Source organism: Salvelinus fontinalis, chromosome 8 (assembly GCF_029448725.1).
Source record: "Salvelinus fontinalis isolate EN_2023a chromosome 8, ASM2944872v1, whole genome shotgun sequence".
Lineage (NCBI taxonomy): Eukaryota > Metazoa > Chordata > Actinopteri > Salmoniformes > Salmonidae > Salvelinus > Salvelinus fontinalis.
This window is the reverse complement of record NC_074672.1, coordinates 50,687,145-50,694,091: the sequence shown is the minus strand read 5'-3', so window position 1 is coordinate 50,694,091 and position 6,947 is coordinate 50,687,145.

Genomic DNA, 6,947 nt, shown 5'->3' with positions numbered 1-6,947 from the left:
CTAACCCTAACCCTAACCCTAACCCTAACCCTAACCCTAACCCTAACCCTAACCCTAACCCTAACCCTAACCCTAACCCTAACCCTAACCCTAACCTAACCCTAACCCTAACCCTAACCCTAACCCTAACCCTAACCCTAACCCTAACCCTAACCCTAACCCTAACCCTAACCCTAACCCTAACCCTAACCCTAACCCTAACCCTAACCCTAACCCTAACCCTAACCCTAACCCTAACCCTAACCCTAACCCTAACCCTAACCCTAACCCTAACCCTAACCCTAACCCTAACCCTAACCCTAACCCTAACCCTAACCCTAACCCTAACCCTAACCCTAACCCTAACCCTAACCCTAACCCTAACCCTAACCCTAACCCTAACCCTAACCCTAACCCTAACCCTAACCCTAACCCTAACCCTAACCCTAACCCTAACCCTAACCCTAACCCTAACCCTAACCCTAACCCTAACCCTAACCCTAACCCTAACCCTAACCCTAACCCTAACCCTAACCCTAACCCTAACCCTAACCCTAACCCTAACCCTAACCCTAACCCTAACCCTAACCCTAACCCTAACCCTAACCCTAACCCTAACCCTAACCCTAACCCTAACCCTAACCCTAACCCTAACCCTAACCCTAACCCTAACCCTAACCCTAACCCTAACCCTAACCCTAACCCTAACCCTAACCCTAACCCTAACCCTAACCCTAACCCTAACCCTAACCCTAACCCTAACCCTAACCCTAACCCTAACCCTAACCCTAACCCTAACCCTAACCCTAACCCTAACCCTAACCCTAACCCTAACCCTAACCCTAACCCTAACCCTAACCCTAACCCTAACCCTAACCCTAACCCTAACCCTAACCCTAACCCTAACCCTAACCCTAACCCTAACCCTAACCCTAACCCTAACCCTAACCCTAACCCTAACCCTAACCCTAACCCTAACCCTAACCCTAACCCTAACCCTAACCCTAACCCTAACCCTAACCCTAACCCTAACCCTAACCCTAACCCTAACCCTAACCCTAACCCTAACCCTAACCCTAACCCTAACCCTAACCCTAACCCTAACCCTAACCCTAACCCTAACCCTAACCCTAACCCTAACCCTAACCCTAACCCTAACCCTAACCCTAACCCTAACCCTAACCCTAACCCTAACCCTAACCCTAACCCTAACCCTAACCCTAACCCTAACCCTAACCCTAACCCTAACCCTAACCCTAACCCTAACCCTAACCCTAACCCTAACCCTAACCCTAACCCTAACCCTAACCCTAACCCTAACCCTAACCCTAACCCTAACCCTAACCCTAACCCTAACCCTAACCCTAACCCTAACCCTAACCCTAACCCTAACCCTAACCCTAACCCTAACCCTAACCCTAACCCTAACCCTAACCCTAACCCTAACCCTAACCCTAACCCTAACCCTAACCCTAACCCTAACCCTAACCCTAACCCTAACCCTAACCCTAACCCTAACCCTAACCCTAACCCTAACCCTAACCCTAACCCTAACCCTAACCCTAACCCTAACCCTAACCCTAACCCTAACCCTAACCCTAACCCTAACCCTAACCCTAACCCTAACCCTAACCCTAACCCTAACCCTAACCCTAACCCTAACCCTAACCCTAACCCTAACCCTAACCCTAACCCTAACCCTAACCCTAACCCTAACCCTAACCCTAACCCTAACCCTAACCCTAACCCTAACCCTAACCCTAACCCTAACCCTAACCCTAACCCTAACCCTAACCCTAACCCTAACCCTAACCCTAACCCTAACCCTAACCCTAACCCTAACCCTAACCCTAACCCTAACCCTAACCCTAACCCTAACCCTAACCCTAACCCTAACCCTAACCCTAACCCTAACCCTAACCCTAACCCTAACCCTAACCCTAACCCTAACCCTAACCCTAACCCTAACCCTAACCCTAACCCTAACCCTAACCCTAACCCTAACCCTAACCCTAACCCTAACCCTAACCCTAACCCTAACCCTAACCCTAACCCTAACCCTAACCCTAACCCTAACCCTAACCCTAACCCTAACCCTAACCCTAACCCTAACCCTAACCCTAACCCTAACCCTAACCCTAACCCTAACCCTAACCCTAACCCTAACCCTAACCCTAACCCTAACCCTAACCCTAACCCTAACCCTAACCCTAACCCTAACCCTAACCCTAACCCTAACCCTAACCCTAACCCTAACCCTAACCCTAACCCTAACCCTAACCCTAACCCTAACCCTAACCCTAACCCTAACCCTAACCCTAACCCTAACCCTAACCCTAACCCTAACCCTAACCCTAACCCTAACCCTAACCCTAACCCTAACCCTAACCCTAACCCTAACCCTAACCCTAACCCTAACCCTAACCCTAACCCTAACCCTAACCCTAACCCTAACCCTAACCCTAACCCTAACCCTAACCCTAACCCTAACCCTAACCCTAACCCTAACCCTAACCCTAACCCTAACCCTAACCCTAACCCTAACCCTAACCCTAACCCTAACCCTAACCCTAACCCTAACCCTAACCCTAACCCTAACCCTAACCCTAACCCTAACCCTAACCCTAACCCTAACCCTAACCCTAACCCTAACCCTAACCCTAACCCTAACCCTAACCCTAACCCTAACCCTAACCCTAACCCTAACCCTAACCCTAACCCTAACCCTAACCCTAACCCTAACCCTAACCCTAACCCTAACCCTAACCCTAACCCTAACCCTAACCCTAACCCTAACCCTAACCCTAACCCTAACCCTAACCCTAACCCTAACCCTAACCCTAACCCTAACCCTAACCCTAACCCTAACCCTAACCCTAACCCTAACCCTAACCCTAACCCTAACCCTAACCCTAACCCTAACCCTAACCCTAACCCTAACCCTAACCCTAACCCTAACCCTAACCCTAACCCTAACCCTAACCCTAACCCTAACCCTAACCCTAACCCTAACCCTAACCCTAACCCTAACCCTAACCCTAACCCTAACCCTAACCCTAACCCTAACCCTAACCCTAACCCTAACCCTAACCCTAACCCTAACCCTAACCCTAACCCTAACCCTAACCCTAACCCTAACCCTAACCCTAACCCTAACCCTAACCCTAACCCTAACCCTAACCCTAACCCTAACCCTAACCCTAACCCTAACCCTAACCCTAACCCTAACCCTAACCCTAACCCTAACCCTAACCCTAACCCTAACCCTAACCCTAACCCTAACCCTAACCCTAACCCTAACCCTAACCCTAACCCTAACCCTAACCCTAACCCTAACCCTAACCCTAACCCTAACCCTAACCCTAACCCTAACCCTAACCCTAACCCTAACCCTAACCCTAACCCTAACCCTAACCCTAACCCTAACCCTAACCCTAACCCTAACCCTAACCCTAACCCTAACCCTAACCCTAACCCTAACCCTAACCCTAACCCTAACCCTAACCCTAACCCTAACCCTAACCCTAACCCTAACCCTAACCCTAACCCTAACCCTAACCCTAACCCTAACCCTAACCCTAACCCTAACCCTAACCCTAACCCTAACCCTAACCCTAACCCTAACCCTAACCCTAACCCTAACCCTAACCCTAACCCTAACCCTAACCCTAACCCTAACCCTAACCCTAACCCTAACCCTAACCCTAACCCTAACCCTAACCCTAACCCTAACCCTAACCCTAACCCTAACCCTAACCCTAACCCTAACCCTAACCCTAACCCTAACCCTAACCCTAACCCTAACCCTAACCCTAACCCTAACCCTAACCCTAACCCTAACCCTAACCCTAACCCTAACCCTAACCCTAACCCTAACCCTAACCCTAACCCTAACCCTAACCCTAACCCTAACCCTAACCCTAACCCTAACCCTAACCCTAACCCTAACCCTAACCCTAACCCTAACCCTAACCCTAACCCTAACCCTAACCCTAACCCTAACCCTAACCCTAACCCTAACCCTAACCCTAACCCTAACCCTAACCCTAACCCTAACCCTAACCCTAACCCTAACCCTAACCCTAACCCTAACCCTAACCCTAACCCTAACCCTAACCCTAACCCTAACCCTAACCCTAACCCTAACCCTAACCCTAACCCTAACCCTAACCCTAACCCTAACCCTAACCCTAACCCTAACCCTAACCCTAACCCTAACCCTAACCCTAACCCTAACCCTAACCCTAACCCTAACCCTAACCCTAACCCTAACCCTAACCCTAACCCTAACCCTAACCCTAACCCTAACCCTAACCCTAACCCTAACCCTAACCCTAACCCTAACCCTAACCCTAACCCTAACCCTAACCCTAACCCTAACCCTAACCCTAACCCTAACCCTAACCCTAACCCTAACCCTAACCCTAACCCTAACCCTAACCCTAACCCTAACCCTAACCCTAACCCTAACCCTAACCCTAACCCTAACCCTAACCCTAACCCTAACCCTAACCCTAACCCTAACCCTAACCCTAACCCTAACCCTAACCCTAACCCTAACCCTAACCCTAACCCTAACCCTAACCCTAACCCTAACCCTAACCCTAACCCTAACCCTAACCCTAACCCTAACCCTAACCCTAACCCTAACCCTAACCCTAACCCTAACCCTAACCCTAACCCTAACCCTAACCCTAACCCTAACCCTAACCCTAACCCTAACCCTAACCCTAACCCTAACCCTAACCCTAACCCTAACCCTAACCCTAACCCTAACCCTAACCCTAACCCTAACCCTAACCCTAACCCTAACCCTAACCCTAACCCTAACCCTAACCCTAACCCTAACCCTAACCCTAACCCTAACCCTAACCCTAACCCTAACCCTAACCCTAACCCTAACCCTAACCCTAACCCTAACCCTAACCCTAACCCTAACCCTAACCCTAACCCTAACCCTAACCCTAACCCTAACCCTAACCCTAACCCTAACCCTAACCCTAACCCTAACCCTAACCCTAACCCTAACCCTAACCCTAACCCTAACCCTAACCCTAACCCTAACCCTAACCCTAACCCTAACCCTAACCCTAACCCTAACCCTAACCCTAACCCTAACCCTAACCCTAACCCTAACCCTAACCCTAACCCTAACCCTAACCCTAACCCTAACCCTAACCCTAACCCTAACCCTAACCCTAACCCTAACCCTAACCCTAACCCTAACCCTAACCCTAACCCTAACCCTAACCCTAACCCTAACCCTAACCCTAACCCTAACCCTAACCCTAACCCTAACCCTAACCCTAACCCTAACCCTAACCCTAACCCTAACCCTAACCCTAACCCTAACCCTAACCCTAACCCTAACCCTAACCCTAACCCTAACCCTAACCCTAACCCTAACCCTAACCCTAACCCTAACCCTAACCCTAACCCTAACCCTAACCCTAACCCTAACCCTAACCCTAACCCTAACCCTAACCCTAACCCTAACCCTAACCCTAACCCTAACCCTAACCCTAACCCTAACCCTAACCCTAACCCTAACCCTAACCCTAACCCTAACCCTAACCCTAACCCTAACCCTAACCCTAACCCTAACCCTAACCCTAACCCTAACCCTAACCCTAACCCTAACCCTAACCCTAACCCTAACCCTAACCCTAACCCTAACCCTAACCCTAACCCTAACCCTAACCCTAACCCTAACCCTAACCCTAACCCTAACCCTAACCCTAACCCTAACCCTAACCCTAACCCTAACCCTAACCCTAACCCTAACCCTAACCCTAACCCTAACCCTAACCCTAACCCTAACCCTAACCCTAACCCTAACCCTAACCCTAACCCTAACCCTAACCCTAACCCTAACCCTAACCCTAACCCTAACCCTAACCCTAACCCTAACCCTAACCCTAACCCTAACCCTAACCCTAACCCTAACCCTAACCCTAACCCTAACCCTAACCCTAACCCTAACCCTAACCCTAACCCTAACCCTAACCCTAACCCTAACCCTAACCCTAACCCTAACCCTAACCCTAACCCTAACCCTAACCCTAACCCTAACCCTAACCCTAACCCTAACCCTAACCCTAACCCTAACCCTAACCCTAACCCTAACCCTAACCCTAACCCTAACCCTAACCCTAACCCTAACCCTAACCCTAACCCTAACCCTAACCCTAACCCTAACCCTAACCCTAACCCTAACCCTAACCCTAACCCTAACCCTAACCCTAACCCTAACCCTAACCCTAACCCTAACCCTAACCCTAACCCTAACCCTAACCCTAACCCTAACCCTAACCCTAACCCTAACCCTAACCCTAACCCTAACCCTAACCCTAACCCTAACCCTAACCCTAACCCTAACCCTAACCCTAACCCTAACCCTAACCCTAACCCTAACCCTAACCCTAACCCTAACCCTAACCCTAACCCTAACCCTAACCCTAACCCTAACCCTAACCCTAACCCTAACCCTAACCCTAACCCTAACCCTAACCCTAACCCTAACCCTAACCCTAACCCTAACCCTAACCCTAACCCTAACCCTAACCCTAACCCTAACCCTAACCCTAACCCTAACCCTAACCCTAACCCTAACCCTAACCCTAACCCTAACCCTAACCCTAACCCTAACCCTAACCCTAACCCTAACCCTAACCCTAACCCTAACCCTAACCCTAACCCTAACCCTAACCCTAACCCTAACCCTAACCCTAACCCTAACCCTAACCCTAACCCTAACCCTAACCCTAACCCTAACCCTAACCCTAACCCTAACCCTAACCCTAACCCTAACCCTAACCCTAACCCTAACCCTAACCCTAACCCTAACCCTAACCCTAACCCTAACCCTAACCCTAACCCTAACCCTAACCCTAACCCTAACCCTAACCCTAACCCTAACCCTAACCCTAACCCTAACCCTAACCCTAACCCTAACCCTAACCCTAACC